This window comes from Triticum aestivum, chromosome 6D (genome assembly GCF_018294505.1).
Source record: "Triticum aestivum cultivar Chinese Spring chromosome 6D, IWGSC CS RefSeq v2.1, whole genome shotgun sequence".
Classification (NCBI taxonomy): Eukaryota; Viridiplantae; Streptophyta; class Magnoliopsida; order Poales; family Poaceae; genus Triticum; species Triticum aestivum.
In genome coordinates this window covers 308,226,677-308,248,354 of record NC_057811.1, presented here as the reverse complement: position 1 = coordinate 308,248,354, position 21,678 = coordinate 308,226,677, and positions in this window count along the sequence as shown.

The window sequence follows — 21,678 nt, the reverse complement described above, 5'->3', positions numbered from 1 at the left end:
CCTTTCATTGGAGAGACGCGGAGGTAGACATGGTCTCCAATCTCGAAAGCCAAATCACGGTGCTTACTATCATAGTAACTCTTCTGGCGCGATTGCGCGGCTTTGAGATTTTCACGGAGGACTTTACACATTTCTTCAGCCTCTGTGATTAAGTCATTGCCAAGAAGTTGGCGTTCACCAGTCTCTAACCAATTGAGAGGAGTACGGCACTTCCTGCCATAGAGGATCTCGAATGGGGCCTTGCCCGAACTCGCTTGGAAGCTGTTGTTGTAGGAGAATTCGGCATATGGAAGACAATCTTCCCATTTTGTTGAGGATATAACCATTAGAGTCACCCGCCCAGGAGGGGCCGGGTTATGTCATAATGATCATCACGTGAAGCCCAGTACCAAGCTTGTCGATGGCGGTTCAATAATGGGCTTAAGACCCGGAGGCGGTTTAAGGCCCGTAGTGATAAACCGCCGTTATGGCAAGACTTGTAGTGTAAGGCAAGAATAGTTAAGAGTCCGAGCCGGACACTGTTATAAGCCGGCTGGGACTCTGAGAGCCGCTGGGCGTCAACCTCTCTATATAAAGGGACGACCCGGCGGCGGTTCAGGACAAGTAAGATCAGATCGATAGCCAAGCAGAGCGGTTTAGCTCCTGGTCATCGAAACCCTAAGTAATACCATCTCAACTGGACATAGGCTTTTACCTTCACCGTAAGGGGCCGAACCTGTATAATCCTCGTGTCCCTTATCCCGTTTAACCCCTTTAAGCTTCCTAGCTGCGATGGCTCCACGACTAAGTCCTTGCACGAGGACATCTGCCGTGACAATTCCACGACAGTTGGCGCCCACCGTGGGGCCAGCGCACGGTGGATTTGAGTTCTTGAAGGGCAGCTTCGAAGGGCTCAAGGGATACGCTGTGGGCCGGATGACCAAGAGTCGTCGCGGCAAGCTTTACATCGACGATGCGAGCTGGGGCCCCGACGCCGGCTCAATCGAGTACGGGTACCGGGTCCCCTTCGGCGGAATCCACGTTTTCATTGGCAAGATTGGCGAGCCGGGCCCTGAGCCGGACCTCAGCGCCGACCTCATCGAGACGGCTCAGCGTGCGAAACCCGCCCGGACTCTGCCTGCCTTGAAGCGTGCTTTTGTGGGATGCGTCCATGGGGGACTCTCCGAAGGATCTGGATCTGGCAATGAGGCGGCCGCTCGCTCTGACGGCGAGTCATCCACGGATGAGACCGACTCGTTATACCAGCTTCAAGATGGCAGGCTCAGGGGTTGTTCCGATGGCGACAGTATTCCGGATCCCTTTGAGCCGCCCAACCGGGTTGGAATCTTCATGGCCGGCGCACAACCTGTTCAAAACTCCGCCACTTGGGCAGGAGGCCCTATGCACTCGCCGGCTCAGGTGCTGATGGATCTCACAGACAAGATGACGGCACTGTTAACTGCTACGGTCGCCCTAGCGGATGAGGCTCAACATAATGCGGAGATAGCACAGTTAAAGCTGGACATAGCCAGAGCCAAGGAAGACCTGGCAGCGGAAGGGATCAGGATGGCTGCGGAACGGGCGGCTCTCGACGCCCAGACTCAGCTGATTCAGGCGCAATCTTTCCGGATCACGATGGATCAGAACGCATCCAATGAGATCATGAGAAGGAGGCATCAGAAGGCTCAATCTCGACTCCCTCCGGTTTACGACCCTCGAAACCTCTTCAACACGCCTGGTGCAGGACCCAGTAACCCGCCGGAGATCATGGCACCCGGGGCTGGAACGCCGATTCAGCCACAAGTGATGGGGCCTCCCCGTGTGAGCACTAGCCCGCCTCAGTACGTACCAATACCGCCGGGTCATTATGCCAACCCATTGGAAAACATGATTGTCGCGGCAGCGCGACTGGCGGCTCTTCCAATCGAGGGCGACTCTCCAACGGTGGTCGAAACCCGCCGGGTCAGAGAACTTCTTCAGATGGCTCTGGCGCAGCAAGAGGCATACTCATATAGCCGGGACAGGATTCATTCAACCCCTCGTCCAAGCCAGAGCCCAAGTTATAGCAGGAACATGGAATCAGTGACCGGCTCAAGCAACGTCCGGCGCCGCAACTTACCGGCTGGCCACGGCCCGGCGCATAATGAAGCCGTTAACATGGTAGACCATGATAGAGCACGACAAGAGGCGGAGCAGGTGGCTCAGTTGACGGCTTACCAGCCACTCCTGGCTTACCCGACGGCTTCTATCGACGCAGGTATACCTACGAGGACTGGAGGTGTTCCATGTCTGGTGCCGGCTCTCCGTAATGAACGTCTGCCCAAGGATTTCAAAGGGCCTAGGAAGGTACCTAATTACATGGCTGATTTACAACCCGGAGCATGGATCGAGAGTTACAAGATGGCTATGGAGTTGCTGGAGGTCAGTGAAGCGGCAATGGACAAGTACTTCACCATGATGTTAGATGGGACTGCCCGCACTTCGTTGAAAGGACTGCCGCCTAACTCTATCGGGTCTTGGGCTGAGCTAAAAGCCCGGTTCATCCAAAACTTCAAAGATACATGTAGGCAATCTATGTCAATTGTGGATTTGACTAACTGCAAGCAGCAGGAGGGTGAGTCTACAACCCATTGGGTTCGCCGGGTCAAAGAGATAATACATTCATCTGATAAGATGGATGCCGGCTCTGCAGTCTTAATGTTGGAGCAGAATTGTCGTTTTGCGCCCCTGAAGATGAAGCTCGGGCGGCTCAAGCGCGATTGCAATGATATGGTTACGTTGATGGCGGCTCTGGTCAAGTACGCCGACTCCGATAGTACCAAGGATCCCGCGCCGGACGATGAAAGGACAGGGAAGGGAAAACGGAATGGCAATGGCAAGGGCCCCCAGCATAACCCGGCGAACCAAGGAGGTAACAAGCGTAAGGCTGATGGCAGTATGGAGTTCGTAGACAACGCCAATTCACAGGGTAACAACCACCGACGTAAGGGGAGACCACCTCCCCGAGCCGGCGGGTCAAGCCCGACGCTTGAGCAGTTGTTGAATGAGCCCTGTCCAAGGCATGGCTCTAGGGAAAAGCCGGCCACTCATCTATGGAAGGACTGCGCAATCATGAAGGCCTTTAAAAATTCCAATGCTTTCAATGGCAACAATGGCCCGGGCGGCGGCTCAGGGGCCGGTGGCTTTCATGGCCCGGGCGGCGGCTCAAATTCCAATTCTTAGAATTTTCAAGGGGGCCTTAATCAGCAGTCCGGCCAGGGTCATCTGCAGCAGCAGGGGGGATACCAGACCAATCCAAAGCAGCTCAATGGCGGGCAGTATCATGTGTTTACTACCAGTCTGTGCAAGCGAGAGCAGAAGCTCCATAAAAGGGCTGTGAATGCTGTTGAGCCGGCGGTTCCACGCTATTTAAGATGGTCTGAGCAGCCTATTGTGTGGAGTAGGGAAGATCATCCTCCCCGGGTTGATAATCTGGGTCACCTGGCCTTGGTGGTGGCTCCTCAGGTTGGGGGGTATAAATTCACTAAAGTACTCATGGACGGTGGCAGCAGCATCAACATCCTCTATTATGAGACCTTCCGTCGTATGGGTTTAACTGATAAAAACCTCAGCCAGTCCAATACTATTTTCCATGGCGTGGTGCCCGGCAAGTCAGCATATCCAGTCGGTAAGATCGAGCTGGAAGTAGCCTTTGGAGATGAGTACAACTATATGGCGGAAAAACTAACCTTTGAGGTGGTTAAGATAAGAAGTCCGTACCATGCTTTATTTGGGCGGCCGGCTTACGCCAAGTTCATGGCACGGCCGTGTTACGTGTATTTGCAGCTCAAGATGCCGGGTCACAATGGGACCATTACGGTTCATGGCAGCCGAAAGATAGCCTTGGAGTGTGAGGAAGGTGACGCGGCTTATGCGGAATCTGTTTGTGCAACAGAGGAGTTGAAGTTTACAAGGACAATGTTGACCCGGCAGATATGACGTCTTTGAAAAAGCCAACCACAGAGCATGAGCCGGCAATGAAATTTAAGTCAGCTGATGAGACTAAACTTGTTGATTTTGTTCCAGGTGACTCATCTCAGCAGTTCAGCATCAGTGCCAATCTGGATCCGAAATAGGAAGGCGCGCTCATCGAGTTCATCCGTGAGAACAGGGACATCTTTGCATGGAAACCTTCTGACATGCCGGGTGTACCTAGGGAACTCGCTGAGCGCACTCTCAATATTGATCCGAAATTTAAGCCGGTCAGGCAATTCCTCCGGCGGTTTAATGAGGAGAGGCGGAAAGCCATTGGTGAGGAGGTAGCCCGGCTCTTGGCGGCCGGGTTTATTATTGAAGTTTTTCATCCAGAATGGTTAGCTAACCCGGTGCTCGTGCTCAAGAAGAACGGCACCTGGCGGATGTGTGTGGACTACACGGATTTAAACAAGGCTTGTCCGGCTGATCCTTTTGCTCTCCCCTGTATTGATCAAATTATTGATGCTACGGCGGGTTGTGAGCGCTTAAGTTTTTTGGATGCTTATTCTGGATACCATCAGATTAAAATGGCAGTTAAGGACCAGGAGAAGACGGCGTTCATCACTCCCTTTGGAGCCTTCTGTTATGTGTCTATGCCTTTTGGGCTCAAGAGTGCGCAGGCGACCTACCAGCGTTGCGTGCAGAATTGTCTTCATAACCAGATTGGGCGCAACGTTCATGCCTATGTGGATGATATCGTGGTTAAATCCAGGGAGAAGGAGACCTTGATAGATGATCTTAGAGAAACCTTTGATAGTCTCCAGGTTTACAAGATGATGCTTAACCCGGCCAAGTGTGTTTTTGGTGTTCCCGCAGGCAAGCTCTTGGGTTTTCTGGTTTCTCACAGAGGCATTGAAGCTAACCCGGAAAAGATCAAGGCAATCACCTCTCTGGCTAAGCTGGCGTGCATAAACGACGTCCAGCGTCTGGCGGGTCGCATTGCGGCTTTGAGCCGTTTTATAAGCCGCTTGGGTGAAAAGGCCATGCCACTGTACCAGATGATGAAGAAAACAGATGACTTTAACAGATGCTGCTTTTGAGGATTTGAAGAGACAGCTGGCTGAGCCCCCAGTCCTTGCTGCTCCCGTTGACAAGGAGCCCTTATTGCTGTATGTAGCCGCTAACACACGAGTCGTCAGTGTGGCTGTGGTAGTGGAGCGTAAGGAGGCGGGTAAGGAGTATCCGGTTCAGCGGCCGGTTTACTACGTCAGCGAAGTACTCATTGAGTCCAAGCAACAGTATCCACATTGGTAGAAGCTTGTTTATGGGGTGTTCATGGCAAGCCGGAAGCTTAAGCACTATTTCCAGGGTCACCCTATCACTATGGTTAGTTCTGCTCCCCTAGGAGATATCATCCAAAATAGTGAAGCCACAGGAAGAGTGGCTAAGTGGGCTATAGAACTTGGGCCTCATGGTCTGAAATACGTACCACGCACTGCCATCAAGTCTCAAGCATTGGTGGATTTCATCAATGATTGGACAGAGCTGCAGGTGCCTGAAGAGAAACCGGATAATACATACTGACTATTCACTTTGACGGGTCCAGGCAGTTGAAGGGCTCGGGGGCTGGAGTTGTATTAGCTTCCCCTCGAGGTGACAAGTTTTGCTATGTGCTACGGTTGATGTTTCCCTGTACTAACAATGCAGCTGAGTACGAGGCCTTGCTCCATGGTCTTCGGATGGCTAAGGAGATGAGCTTAAGCCGGGTAAGGTGCTTTGGCGACTCAGATTTAGTGGCCCAACAAGTATCAGGCAAGTGGGATTCCAAGGACCCCCTCATGGCGGCTTATTGCCGCGAAGTTGATGCCATTGCTGGACATTTTCAGGGTTACCAAGTAGAGCACATCGATCGCAGGAAGAACGAGGCGGCTGATGCATTAAGCCGGCTGGGCTCTCAGCGAAAGCCGGTGCCGCCTAATACTTTCTTGGACATTCTGCATAATCCTTCTGTTAAGTTGCCTACAGAGGAAGACTTGGCTGTTCCTGACCCGGAAGCGCAGTTGGTGGCGGCTCTCCACATTATCCTAGATTGGACAGTACCATACTTGGCTTACATGACCCGGGGAGAATTGCCTGAAGATGAAACTTTGGCCAGACAAATAACCCGGCGGTCTAAGTCAATGATAATTATCAATGGCGAGCTGCATCGTCGCAGTGTCACTGGAACTTTCCAGCGTTGTGTTTCCCCTGAGGAAGGTCAAGAAATTTTACGTGAGATCCATGAGGGGGATTGTGGCCATCATGCCGGCTCAAAATCCCTTGTGGCCAAGGCTTTTCGACATGGTTTTTATTGGCTGACGGCTCATGCTGATGCAGAGGACTCGGTCAGTAAATGTGATGGTTGTCAGAGGTTCTCGCGACGGGCTCATGTGCCGGCTTAAGAGTTGAGGATGATTCCAATCACTTGGCCATTTGCGGTCTGGGGGCTTGATATGGTTGGGCCTTTTAAAAGGTCCAAGGATAAGAAGACCCACCTCTTGGTGGCGGTCGACAAGTTCACAAAGTGGGTTGAAGCAGAGCCAGTTAGTAAGTGTGACGCAGCCACAACGGTTCAGTTCATGAAAAGGGTGATATTTCGCTTTGGTTTTCCACACCGCATTATAACTGACAATGGTACCAATCTGTCTAAAGGTGCCATGGAGGAGTTTTGTCAACGAGAGCATATCCGGCTTGATGTTTCATCAGTGGCTCACCCTCAATCCAATGGTCAAGCTGAGAGAGCCAATCAGGAAATCTTGAAGGGCATCAAGCCCCGGCTTTTGGTCCCTTTGCAACGGACCCCGGGTTGTTGGGTGGAGGAGTTACCCTCCGTGTTATGGAGCATCAATACTACTCCTAACAGGTCTACGAGTTACACGCCTTTCTTCATGGTTTATGGAGCGGAGGTGGTCCTCCCTAGCGACATCCGTCATGACTCGCCTCGAGTGGCGGCTTATGTTGAGGCGGATAATGAGCAGGCGCGTCAAGATGCTCTTGACTTGTTGGACGAACAGCGTGATGTGGTAGCAGCTGGCTCGGCGATTTACCAACAAGACCTGCGCCGCTATCACAGCCGCCGGGTTAAGTCCAGGGTCTTCCAGGAAGGTGATCTGGTGCTCCGGCTTATCCAAGATCAAACAGATGCACACAAGTTATCCCCGCCTTGGGAAGGGCCCTTTGTGGTCAGCAAGAACTTGCACAACGGGTCATACTACCTTATCGATGTTCGGGAGCACAAAGATTCACGTAAGTCGGAGGAAGAAACCCGTCGGCCGTGGAACATAGCTCAGCTTCGGTCTTATTACACTTGAGCCACCGGCTCTCATAATGTACATATTTCTATAGCCATGTATATATTATGATAAATAATAAAGCAGGACCTCTGTCCTTTTTTCCTCCAAAGGTAAATGTGTTATTGTTATTTCCATTACAACATTACATGGTCAATTGGAGGTTGATCCGGCTTATGATCGTATTCGAATCTAGCCGTTAACAATATGACCACTTGGGGGCTTCCTGTTCAAACATAGGTCGTATTCGAACCAAAGAGAACATAGCTGTCGATACCCACTTGATTGGCAAATTGCCGAGCTCATTGGGGAGTTTTTCTTGATCATATTTGAATCATAGCTCAACCCCCTTTGGGAACCGACGTGGATCGTATTCGAATCAGCGTCGTTAAACAACTCCCAAGGTCATTTGGGGGCTTCCTGTTCAAACATAGGTCGTATTCGAACCTAAGAGAACATAGCTGTCGGTACCCTCTTGATCGGCAACGCCAAAGCCACTGGGGGCTATATGATCGCATTCGAATCTTAGCTTAACCCCTTTGGGACGGTTCTCTGGTCGTACTCGAATCAGAAGCCCCAATGTTTTTTGATCTTTTGGTTTGCAACGAGTTCTTTTGATCATATCAAAAGTGTGCACGGGTGGTTCTTACTCCACCGGCTTAACTTTGATTAATAATGTTGATAGCACACAATAAGCATTATAGGTGCTGGTAAACCGGAGTTGAGTTCTCAACCTCATTATTTAGGTTACATGAACCGGAAGTGTACTTGATGCCTTGCAGGTATGCTATTATGGTTATCTCGAAGATATGATTGAGAGCCGGTCTTTTATGACCTTGGTTCATATTCCGGGTTATATGTAAAATGTATGACTCTCCATGCGGTAAGCCGCCTAGAGACTTGTGGTTTGTTTTTCTATGCAGGACAATTAAAGACAGTTCTTTAAGCTTGAGGAAAGTAAATGATCAAACATAACCCGGAGGAATATAAAAGAGCAGCTTCAACGGAGTTAAGCGCTGCACACGTGCACGATGGCACGACAAAATTAAGTGTTTGTCCTACTCTATTATAGGACTCCCCGAGTCCAAAAGGTGAGGCATTGTTTTTGAGGCATAACCATGAGCCGCCTAAGCAATCAAGGTGCTTGTTGGGCTGAAGCTCCCGGCTCATCCCTCTCCGCTCCTCCGGCTGTTTCCATGACCTGGAAGGTTGATGATTTCCAGTCAATGCCACTCAAGGCTTCAAATTGAGCCTCATCATCAATTAACCCGGCCGGGTCAACTTCTGGGGCGAAGGTATGCTTACGAGTCGGAGGGATCAGGCTGACTGCTTCATAGCGTGGAGTTGGGATCCTCTGATTTTCCGCGTCATAGCCCGGTTGATACTTGGTAAGGTCTGTGTCATTCCCAATCAAGGTGGCCACCGGGCGCACGCTCTTCACACAGGCGGCGAAGTCTTTCTGGTCAAAGGGGGTGCCGTCTTCCTTCAGGCTGGGGTATCCAAGAGCGATGTCGGCCGGGTCTAGCTCCGGTAGAAACGCCTTGGCCCGGCTCAGAGCAGCTATAGCTCCGGCTCTTGCAGAAGCCCGTCTCAGCTCTTGGAAGCGCTGAGGAAGTACGGCAAGCCGCCTGAGTACATCTGCCAGGTGAGTGGGAACTTCATTGGACAGAGCCACAACGGCTAAAGCACGTTGTGACCCGGTGTAAAGTTTCTCCACCAAAGTGTAAACCGCCTTCTGCTTGGTCAGCACGCTCTGGTTGAGGTTGGAACTCCTGGGACCTGTATTACAAAGTCAAGTGAGCTGTTGGCAATTGAAATGTTTCTGGGAACTAAATGATGTAAACTGATTAGAAAAGTTACCAAAGATTGCGGAGACCATCTGAGAGACATGGCGTTTTAAGCCGGACAGCTCGGCGGTTCTCTCAGTAAGAGTGGCCTCCGCTTGTTCGGCCCGGCTGAGCAAGGCAGTCTTCTCATCCGCCCAGGCTTTTCTTTCTGTTTCAAATTTTTTCTTCAGTTTCTCTTGTGCAGAAACACTGGCTTCAAATTTGGCATTGGCCTTTTGGGTCTCACTTTCCTGAGTCTTCAGGCGGTTATTCAGATCAGAGATTTCCGATTCAAATTTCTGACAGGCGGCCTGTACAATTTCCGGGTTACAGTTTGGGTGGTTATCATGCAACATTAAGGTCCCAAGCACTTTGCAAGCAAAGACACTTGGCACTTGGGGGCTAATGTATGCTTAGAAGCTCTATTTACAGTGCCGGTTCATGAAAATAAGTCCCAAGCACTTTGCAGACAAAGGTACTTGGCACTTGGGGGCTAATGTGCAAAGTTGCTCAACTACGTGATTCAAACATAAGGTAAAAGACCGGTTCACCTAGGCTGTTTAACCCGGCCCTTGAGTGTTACCAGGTAAGCCGGTTTTCTTGCAGTAATTGTTAGGCCGGTATTAAGTCTACAACATATTTTATCATAAGTAATAGACTTGGGGGCTAGCATGGTAAGGATGACTATGGAGTAAGCAAGAGAGTTGTACCTCAGATTTTTGCTGTATCTGCTTCACCATGTCAATTTCCAGGTCCCGGCTGTTGTGCACTTGACCAATATAACTAGCGACAATATCTCCAATGCTCAGATTGGCATAGTTAGTAATGTCCAGCCTGGCTCTGCGGCGTTCCAGAAGTTCCTCCTTAGCAGAGCACTTAGCCAGCACGGTGGGTCTTCCCGGTTCAACAAATTCGGTCCGGGTAATCACCACATCCGGGTGAGCCGGGCTGGGGATCTCCGGGTTATCAGAACCCTCCATAACTTGCTCGTCAGATGGGGCGGTGGTGGTTTTTGGAGCTGGTGCAGACGACGGCTCAGAGGCAGAGGCGTTGGGTTCAGTCAAGACCGGCTCTTCGACCGGTTTACTTTTCTTTGCCCTCTTGCTGGGCTTTGCTTGTGCACTAAAAGTCAAAAGGTTAGTGCAAAAACATGAGTAAGATAAGTCCAAAATAAGCTGATCATCATTACCCGGGTGCGGTCTTGAAAGCCGGCAAGTTAGATTGCATGGAGTCACCGGAGGAAGGTGAAGTTTCCTGATAGTTTGAATCAGAAGAATTGAGTGGTTGACGAGTGACGCCCGCCAAAGGATGAAAAGGATATAAGTTGGAGATAACCTCGGTCCGGCGCTTCCTTGATGCTTCAGGTAAGCCGGAGGAGAGGTCTGCATCCTTGTTGGTCTGGGTTTGCCTCCGGCTCTCATGAATCTATTGCTTCAAAAGAAATTGAGGATCTTGATAAGCTAAAGGATGTGAAAATCTTACTTTCCGGGTTACTCTTCGGACTTTCAGCCTTGGCAAGGGCTCCGAGTCGGAGGAAAGTATAGTTACCTCTTCAATCACCGGGTTACTCGCTTCGGTATCCTCCTGCTGATCATCAGTGTCAATAAGGTGGTTAAAAACAAGCAAAAAAACAAAAGAAGAGCCTAAAGAATCAAGGGCTACCTCTGACTCGGAGGTGTCGTCCAGGTGAAGCAGGTCTGAGGCGCTAGGCTTACTCCCCTTCTTGCGGGGAGCGGCTCTCCTGGCGGCTTTTTTAACCTTCCTGGCTTTTTTAGCAGCCTCATGGTCATACCTGACCTTCCAGAACTTATCATTAGCCTGCAAAATACAACAAAGGTTTCTTGAAGTTAAGATGAAAATTGTTAAAATGGAAAGTAAGGTGTTCAGATCAGTAGTTTACCGCCGGAGCCGGGTTAGCTTTGCAGAAGGGACTTAAGCCTGTCCTCCCGCAATCTGCTAAGCTCTCGTTCAGGAGGGACTTGGTCATGTCATCAACGACGTCCTCAGGTAAGTCGTTGGGGCTGTGCCGAAGAGGATCATCCTTCCGGCCCGTGTAATCACACATTAAGCCGGGGCGGCGGCTTAAAGGAATCACCCGCCAAGCAATCCAGACCCGGACCAGATCAACGCCGTTAAGGCCTTTCCCCAGAAGAGCTTTGATTTTGTTGATGGTGGGGATAAGTGGTTGACACTCAGCTTGAGATAATTTGTCAGGCAGGGGGTGATTTGACTCCAGACGCAGGGCGCGAAAGCCGGGCAGAGGGTTCTCATCAGCCGGAGAAGTATCCTGGCAGTAGAACCATGTCTGGTTCCAGTCCTTTGGGTGGCTTGGCGGCTCAGCATAAGGAAAGAGACAATCTCTCTGTCGTTGAATTGAGATTCCGCCAAGTTCCAAGCTAGGCCCGTTGGCACATTCATCCTGGCGGTTCAGGTAAAATAACTCCCTAAAGAGTGCAGGCTGGGTTCTTCTCCAAGGTATACCTCACAGAACACTTGAAAGTTACAAATGTTTGACACGGAATTGGGTCCAATGTCTTGAGGTCGCAGATCGAAAAAGTTCAGAACATCTCTGAAGAATTTTGAGCCAGGAGGAGCAAAGCCCCGGCTCATGTGGTCAGCAAATATAACAACCTCTCCGTCTTTTGGTTGAGGTCTCTCTTCGGACGGGTCAGGCGCACGGTAGGACATGACCTCCTTTTTAGGCAGGTAACCCATTTTTACGAAGTCATCTAAGGTGCTTTCAGTAATGTTGGACCTCACCCAGTTGCACGTAATGGGCGCCTTGGGAGCCTTGGGCGGCATTGTGGAAAATGGAAGCCTATGACAAAGGAAAATTTCCGGTTCAAATTTAAGCCGGAGAAAGATTTCAGTTTAGTACTCAGGACGGCGGTTTACGAAGGGGCCTAATGATATATGGCTAATTGGGTCAGGTTATTTAAGCCGTCGTGGGTATTATAAGCAATTTAAGTTATTTAACTCTATTATGAGTAAGCCGGAAATTTCACAAAGCATGGCTTCTTTTAAGCCGGCGATATGAGCCGCCATGGCTCACAGATGCAGTTTTTGTCTAAGTGTTGCATAAACAAGTTTCACAGATTGCAGGGATTATTTTGGATCAAACGATCGTCCAGAAAGGAAAAAATTCTAGACCTAAAAAAGCTGATACAGAGAAGTTCATAAGCTCTAAACGAGGTCTTTTTGCAAACAAAAGGGATCTATTAGCATAAAAATGGGTGAGAAACTACTACCGCAGGGAGTCTGTACCGTTTTGGATCAAAAGGAACCTCGGTGGCGGAACTGTGAAGAAATCGCGATGAACTACGAAGAACACAGAGAACGTGCGAACCCTAATGCGGATCTGAGGTACGGGACGGCGAGGACTTACTAGTGCTGATGAGCAGCGGAGGCGCGCCGCAGGTTTCTGGTCAAGACAGGTTGATGCAGCGGCCTTGGTCGGTGAAGACGAGGTATGCGGCGGCGGCGGTGGAGCTCGGGCTCTGGGGCGTCAGAGGAGGAAGACGATGGATCGAGAAGAGTGGCGAAGGCTTACGGGCCGGGCCTATTTATAAGGGCCGGCTGGTAAATGGGTGCGAGAAACGAGGAGGCTGAAGACATGATGATCTTGCCGCAGAAACGCCTCGATTCTCGGGATGGTCATTAAGATAAGATCCGTTGGGATATGACAGAATAAAGAAAATGAATTTAATGGAAGATGACGTCATGGCGGGTTACCAAGAATCCAGAAGATGACGTCACGGCGGGTCATAACCTTCGCACAAGCAGAAGCTGAAAGATTTTCTCTTAAAGGTATTGAAGATTGACATGAACCGGTTCAAATCAATCTGGGGCCTAATGTTGAGGATATAACCATTAGAGTCACCCGCCCAGGAGGGGCCGGGTTATGTCATAATGATCATCACGTGAAGCCCAGTACCAAGCTTGTCGACGGCGGTTCAATAATGGGCTTAAGACCCGGAGGCGGCTTAAGGCCCGTAGTGATAAACCGCCGTTATGGCAAGACTTGTAGTGTAAGGCAAGAATAGTTAAGAGTCCGAGCCGGACACTGTTATAAGCCGGCTGGGACTCTGAGAGCCGCTGGGCGTCAACCTCTCTATATAAAGGGACGACCCGGCGGCGGTTCAGGACAAGTAAGATAAGATCGATAGCCAAGCAGAGCGGTTTAGCTCCTGGTCATCGAAACCCTAAGTAATACCATCTCAACTGGACGTAGGCTTTTACCTTCACCGTAAGGGGCCGAACCAGTATAATCCTCGTGTCCCTTGTCCCGTTTAACCCCTTTAAGCTTCCTAGCTGCGATGGCTCCACGACTAAGTCCTTGCACGAGGACATCTGCCGTGACAATTCCACGACACATTTCATGCCAAAGGAAATGACACAAGCCCTAAGCATATCTTCAAGAATTTGATTTACTCGCTCGACTTGGCCACTAGTTTGAGGATGGAAAGCTGTGCTGAAGCGAATGTTGGTGCCCATGGCCTTCTGGAAGGAGTCCCAGAACTTAGAAGTGAAAATGCTTCCACGATTTGAAGAAATCAATTGTGGAATGCCGTGCAAGGAGACAATCCTGGAGGTGTATAGCTCTGCCAACTGAGCTCCTGTGATAGATTCTTTGATTGGAAGAAAATGAGCCACTTTAGAAAGCTTGTCAATGACAACGAAGATAGCATCATTTCTGCGCTTGGACTTGGGAAAACCAGTCACGAAGTCCATTTCGATATGATCAAACTTCCATTCTGGGATAGCAAGAGGTTGGAGGAGACCAGCTGGTCGTTGGTGTTCTGCTTTCACTCTTCGACAGACATCACATTCATTCATGAATTGGGCGATTTCTCGCTTCATTCGAGTCCACCAATACGACTGCTTGAGGTCATGGTACATCTTCGTACTTCCAGGATGAATGGAAAGAAGAGAATTGTGCGCCTCGTTCATAATGACTTTCCTTAGATCACCTTTAGGAACCACAATCCGGTCCTCGAAGAATAAAGTGTCCCTGTCATCAATGCGATAGCACTTGTATTTGGAAAGACCCTTGTCGATACCACGTTTCACCTTCTTCACCATGGCATCAAGAAGTTGTGCCTCACGAATTTGATCTTCCAAAGTAGGAGAGACTATGAGGTTGGCAAGAAAGCCTTGAGGGACAACTTGGAGATTTAGCTTGCGGAAAGCTTCACAAAGATCCGGTTGGAAAGGCTTGAGAATTAAGCTGTTGCAATAAGCCTTCCTGCTTAAAGCATCTGCAATGACATTGGCTTTGCCTGGAGTATATTCAATACTCGGATTGTACTCTTGAATCATTTCGACCCATCGAGTTTGCCTGAGGTTGAGGTTGGGCTGAGTGAAGATGTACTTGAGACTCTTGTGATCGGTGAATATGTCCACTTTTATTCCCAACAAGAGATGTCTCCACGTTATTAATGCATGGACAAATGCCGCCAACTCAAGATCATGAGTGGGGTAGTTCTTTTCGTTGGGCTTCAACTGACGAGAGGTATAGGCCACAACTTTCTTCTCTTGCATTAACACAGCACCGAGACCTTGGAGAGAAGCATCACAGAAACTTCAAATGGCTTGGATTCGTCAGGAGGAGTTAAGACAGGAGCTGTGACTAGTTTCTCTTTGAGAGTGTTGAAAGCAACGTCACACTCAGGAGACCAGACATACTTCACATGCTTCTGGAGGAGGTTGGAAAGAGGCTTTGCAATCTTAGAGAAATTCTCAACGAATCTTCGGCAATAGCTTGCAAGACCAAGAAAACTGTGGAGCTGCTTGACATTCTGAGGAGGTTCCCAATTCACAATTGCAGACACCTTCTCGGGATTAACAGTGATGCCCTTGGCAGAGATGATGTGACCAAGGTAAAGAACTTCATCAAGCCAAAACTCACATTTGGAAAACTTCGCATAAAATTGATACTCTCTGAGCTTGTCGAGCACCAATCGCAAATGTTTGGCATGATCCTTCTTATTCTTGGAGAAGACCAAGATATCATCGAGATACACCAGGACGAATTCATTGGTATAGGGGTTGAAGATGAAATTCATCGTCCGAGAGAATGTTGGAGGAGCATTGACAAGACCGAAAGACATGACAGTATATTCATAAGAACCAAAGCTTGTTCTGAATGCTGTCTTGGGAATATCTTCTTCACGAATGCGAATCTGATGATAACCCATACGAAGGTCAAGCTTGGAGAAAACTTTAGCACCTTTGAGTTGCTTGAATAACTCATTGATGTTGGGAAGTGGATACTTGTTCTTGATTGTCTTCTTGTTCAATGGACGGTAGTCGACACAAAGTCGGTCCGTGCCATCCTTCTTCTGGACAAAAAGAACACCACAACCCCATGGAGATGAACTCGGTCTGATCAGACACAGACGCTCTTGTTCATCGAGCTGTTTCTTCAATTCCTTCAGATCCTTGGGTCCCAACCTGTAAGGACACTTGCAAACGGGTTCAGTGCCCGGCTCAAGATCGATAACGAACTCAACTGGCCGGTGAGGAGGCATACCCGGAAGCTCTTCTGGAAAGACATCTTGGTACTCACAAACGACTGGAATATGAGAGATGGCATTCAATTCGCCCTTCTCATTGAGAGAAAACAACCGAATGGTTTCATCACGAGCGGCATAAATGATAACATCCTCAGAAGAGTGTGTCAATTGAATTTCCCTGGTAGCACAATCAAGTTGAGCCTTGTGCTTAGAAAGCCAGTCCATTCCGAGAATTAGATCAACATCTGAGTCACCAAGAATAATTGGAGAAGACAGAAATTTATAGTTGCCCATCTCGATGGAAACTTCAGGAACTAACGAGTTGGCTCTCATTGACTTCCCCGGAGAAACAACACCCAATGGTTTATCCAGGTAAGACCAAGTAAAATCATTCTTTGCAAAGAACGATCCCGACATGAAACAATGCGATGCACCAGTGTCAAAAAGAACTTTTGCAGGAATATCAATAACTGAGAGATTACCCATTATCACATCAGTAGATTCCTCCGGTTGAGCTACATTCATCATGTTCACCTTTGCAGACTTGGGATTGTGCTTGACCACTGCACGGGTTGTCACGGCAGATGTCCTTGAGCTAGGACTTAGCCGTGGAGCCATCGCCACTAGGAAGCTTGAAGGGGTTATGCGGGACAAGGAACACGAGGGTTTATACTGGTTCGGCCCCTTACGGTGAAGGTAAAAGCCTACGTCCAGTTGAGGTGTTATTGATTAGGGTTACGATCACCAGGGAGCTTAAACAGCTATGCCCGGCTCTCGATCTGATTGTCGTCGCCCTTAAACCGCTGCCGGGTCGTCCCTTTATATAGGGAGGCTGACGCCCAGCAGCCCTTAGAGTCCCGGCCGGCTCATAAGAGTGTCCGGCTCGGACTCTAAACAATACTTGCCTTACACTACAAGTTCTATTATAACAATAAAGATTGTACTACGAGCTTTAAGCCATCGCCGGGTCTCAGCCCATCTCTGGCCCATTATCTTGAAACTTAGCTCTGGGCTTCTGGCAATGACCCTTAGTGTAACCCGGCCCTCCTGGCGGGTGACTCCCAGGTCTATATACTCAACATTAGGCCCCAGATTGACTTGAGCCGGCTCGTGTCAATCTTCAGCTCTGCAGACAGAAAAATCTCCGGCTTACCGTTCGTGTGAAGGCCATAACCCGGAGTGACGTCATTCTCCGGACTCCGGATAATCCGCCGTGACGTCATCCTCCATTAAGTCCGTTTTTTACTCCGCCAGATCCGCAACGGATCTTTGCTTTTATCGTCCTTCCGAGAATCGAGGCGCCGTGAGGGGGAGATAACCACGCCGTGGCCTCCTTGAATCCCGTGCCCACTTATGACTCGGCCTTATAAATAGGCCGGCCCAGCACTTTCTTCTCACACTCTCCCTCTTCCTCCTCGCGCCATCGCTCCTCTGCTCGAGCTCCGCCACTGCCGCCACCGTCGCGCCCCTGGTCTTCATCAACCCGGCCGCTGCATCACCCTGATTCGGACCAGACTCACGGCGGCGACCTCCGCTCCTTCCAACTCCGGTGAGTCCCCTTTGCCTTGCTAGAACAGATCTGTGGTAGGGTTCTTTCAGTTCTTCGTGTTCATCACCATTGCCCACAGACTCGGTAGTTCTTGTTGCCACTGTAGTTAGTTGATCTTTAACCTCGCGTAGAACCATGGCGGTAGAGGTTTGAGACCCATTTCATCTATAAGAAACCCTCTTTTTACTGCATAAGAACTGTGTTCAACCTCAAGAACTTCTTCTGCCTCTGTTTTTTAGGTCTAGAAAATTTTCACCTCGCCCGACCATTTTGATCCGAAAAAGTTACTGCAATATGTGAAATCCGTTTTACCACACTTAGTAAAAACTGCAACCCTTGAATCTTGGCGGCTTATGCTTCCGACTTAAAGAAAACACGCGCCATAGAACTTTCCGGTTTAAAGAGAACCATGCTCCGTAGAATCCTCCGACTTAACTGCAGTAAGCCGTAGATGACCAACTTATCCTGAAAACTCCGACGGCTTAGATAACTCACCGTATCAATATATATCATTAGTTCCCTTCATAAGCCGTCACTGTAGTTTGAATGATAAACTCCGGCTTATAATTAACCCGGACACTTTCCTCTTTATCATAGATCACCAACCGTCACCATGCCTCCCAAAGCTCCCATCACTTGCAACTGGATGAGATCCAACATCACTGATGAAACCCTGGCCAACTTCGTTAAGTCCGGATATCTGCCCAGGAAGGAAGTGATGTCCTACCGTGCCCCTGACCCGTCCGAAGAGAGACCTCAGCCGAGGGACGGGGAGGTAGTGATCTTTGCAGACCATATGAGCCGGGGCTTCGCACCGCCCGGCTCAAAATTCTTCCGGGACGTGCTCAACTTCTTTGACCTTCGGCCTCAGGATATAGGACCCAATTCCATATCCAACATCTGCAACTTCCAAGTTTTTTGTGAAGTATATCTTGGAGAAGAGCCGAGTCTGCTGCTCTTTAGAGAGCTGTTTTATTTGAACCGCCAAACCGAGTGCGCAAATGGTCCAAGTCTAGAGTTAGGCGGCATCTCCATCCAACGGCGCAGGGACTGCCTATTTCCTTACGCAGAACCGCCAAGTCACCCCAAGGACTGGAACATGACTTGGTTCTACTGCCAAGACACGTCCCCGGCTGATAAGAGCCCGCTGCCCGGCTTTCGCCCAACGCGCCTGGAGCCGACTCATCCGCTATCCGACAAGCTGTCTGCCGCGGAACACCAGCCTCTGCTTCCAACGATCAATAAGATCAAGGCCCTGCTAGGCAACGGTCTGAACGGAATAGACCTGGTCCAGGTCTGGATCTCTTGGCGGGTGATCCCATTGAGCCGCCGCCCCGGCTTAATGTGTGAGTACACCGGGCGAAAGGATGACCCGCAGAGGCACAGTCGCAACGACCTTCCAGAAGACGTTGCCGAAGAAGAGACCAAGGCTCTTTTAAACGAGAGCCTGGCAGACTGTGGAAAACCGGGCTAGCCCCGTTCTGCAAGACCAATCCAGCCCCAGCGGTAAGCCGCTGACTTTAACCTTTCCATTTTGTTTTACCTGTCCTTTTACTAAGAGCTCATTACTGTATTTCTCAGGCTGATGATAAATTCTGGCGGGTCAAGTATGACCATGAGGCGGCCAAGAAGGCCAGGAAGGCGAAGAAAGCCGCCAAGAGAGCCGCCCCTCGCAAAAAGGGAAACAGACCCACTGCTTCGGAGCTGCTGCAATTAAGCGATAGCTCCGAGTCAGAGGTAACCCTTAAACCTTTTAAATTCTTGCTGTATACGTTGTCTGATGCTGTCCGCCTTATCAACACTTGCTTACTGACAGGATGACACCGGCGCCAGTAACCCGGTGATTGAAGAGGTAACATTACTCCCCTCCGACTCGGAGCCTTTGTCACAGCTGAAAGTCCGAAGGGTAACCCGGAAAGTAAGCTTTTCTCATCCATTAGCTCATCAAGACCCTCAATTTCGTTTGAAGCAGCAGGTTCACGAAAGCCGGCGTCTCACCCGGGCCCGCAAGGACACCGACCTCTCCACCGGGTTACCCGACGCAACGCGGAAGCGCCGCACTGAGGTTTTTTTCTCACCTGTACCCTTTTCATCCGTTGGCGGGTGTCATCCGTCAGCCACTCAACTCTTCTGACTCCAATTACCAGGAGACCTCCCCCTCTTCGGGTGACTCCATGCAGTCAAGTCTGCCGGCCTTCAAGACTGCACCCGGGTAATAACAATCTCCTTACATTACCTGCCTGTACTTTCTTTTTGTATACCTAACACTTCTGTCTTTTCAGTGCCCAGGCAAAGCTCACCAAAAGAGCAAAGAAGACAAGGTCAGCCGGAGTGCCAGACTTGCCTGAGCCGGAGACGACGGCTCAAGAGCCGCCAGCCGCCTCCGCCCCCGAAGACACCATTCCCATGGACACGGCGCCTGAAGCCCCTGCCCCGAGCACCAAGAGAACAACCGAAGCATCAGCTAACCCGGAGGCGTCCGGCTCAGCCCCACCAGCTAACGACCCGGACGTGGTAATTACCCGGACGGAGTATGTTGAGCCGGGGAGGCCGACCGCACTGGCCAAATGCTCCGCGAAGGGGGAGTTGCTGCAACCCCATCGGGTGAATCTGGATCTCTCCAGCTACACCGATTTAAGCATTGGAGAGCTTGTCTCAGGCTATATCAGCCAGGTTCACAAGAGCCGAGACACCGAAATCGCCATGGTCAACCAGATCCAACAGAAATCTGAGGTAACCTTCTGCTGTTTTCTTACTTTCTGCATAGTGATCCTTGTCATTCTAGCCCCCAAGTCTAGGACTTATACTTGAATATGTTGTAGACTTTAGATTCCGGCTTACTGAACTGAGCCGGCCGTACATAGATAGTTACGTTCAATATGCATTAGCCCCCAAGTGCCAAGTGTCTTTGCTTGGAAAGCGCTTGGGACTTTATAGAATGACTGTTAATAACCCGGAAATATATGCAGGCTGTTGGCAAGAAATTAGAGTCGGACCTGGCGGATCTCAAGAGCCGGCTGAAGGCACAAGAGATGGAGACCCGGAAGGCAAATGCCAAGTTTGTCTCCAGCATCGCCGCTCAGGAGAAATTGAAGACTGAATTCAACGCTGAGCGGAAGGCCTGGGCTGAGGAGAGAGCTGCACTGGTGACCCGGGCAGAACAGGCGGAGAAGGCCCTCACTGAGAAGACCGCTGAGCTCTCCGGTCTAAAGCGCCAAGTGTCCCAAATGGTAGCTGCCATCTTCGGTAAGTCGCCTCACCGGCTTTCATTCACGTTAGAATGTTTACATCTCCTAACTTATCCTTATCACCGGGTCATCTGATGTTGTTAAACAGGTTCCAGAAGCACCAACTTGAACCAGAGCATGGTCACCAAGTTAAAGGCCGTGTACACCCTGGTGGAACAGCTCTACACTGGGTCACAGCGGGCCTTAGCTGTGGTGGCCCTATCGAATGAAGTGCTGACTCATCTGGCCGAAGTCCTGCGCCGGCTCGCAGTTCTGCCACAGCGGATCCAGGAGCTACGACGAGCATCCGCGAGATCCGGAGCAATCGCCGCGCTGAGCCGGGCCAAAGCATTCTTGCCGGAGCTAGACCCGGCAGACATCGCCCTGGGTTACCCCAGCCTGAAAGAAGACGGCTCAGCGTTCGACCAGAAGGACTTCGCGGCGTGTGTGAAGGCTGTGCGCCCGGTGGCCACCATCATCGGGAACGACACCGATTTAACCAAGTATCAGCCGGGATACAACGCGGAGAATCAGAGGATTCCAACCCCTCGCTATGAAGCTATCAATCTGATTCCTCCGACTCGCCAGCACACCTTCGCCCCGGAGATTAACCCGGCCGGGTTAATCGACGAAGAAGCTCAGTTCGAAGCTCTCCGCGGCATCGACTGGAAGTCGTCAACCTTCGAGGTCTTGGGATCAACCGGAGCAGAAGATGAGCCGGGGACTTCAACCCAGCAGGCGTCGTAAAGTGGCTGGCGGTTCACCGAACAACACTCCAACCTTGAAACTTGAGGAATTTTGTAATAGACTAGGTGCAACATTTTATCTCTGCCGTGCCATCGTGCACGTAACGAATGCTGGAAATTCTTGAAATTATCCTGTGTTCCTCTGGGTAGTAATTATCCCTTTGTCCTTCTCAACCTTAAAAAGTGCCTTTAAGTATCTGCATAGAAAGGCAAGTCACAAGTCGCAAGGCGGCTTACCGCCCTAAGAATCAGGTGTTTGAGATGGATAACCCGGAATACAAACCAAAAAAACTGGTCCTTAACTATATTCTGAACACAGTCGTGATAACACACTCAACAGCCTGTAAGCATACTTCCGGGTTAAATAGCCCATGATGCTCAACTAACAAGATAAACCGAAATTAAGCCGGCAAGTGAAACCCGGCAGTACATACTTTGACATGATCAGAGTAAACTTGTGGTAAAATGTAAAAATTTAAGGGCTTCCGGTTCGAATACGACCAGAAACTCGGTCCAAAGGGGTTAAGCTAAGATTCGGATACGATCATATAGC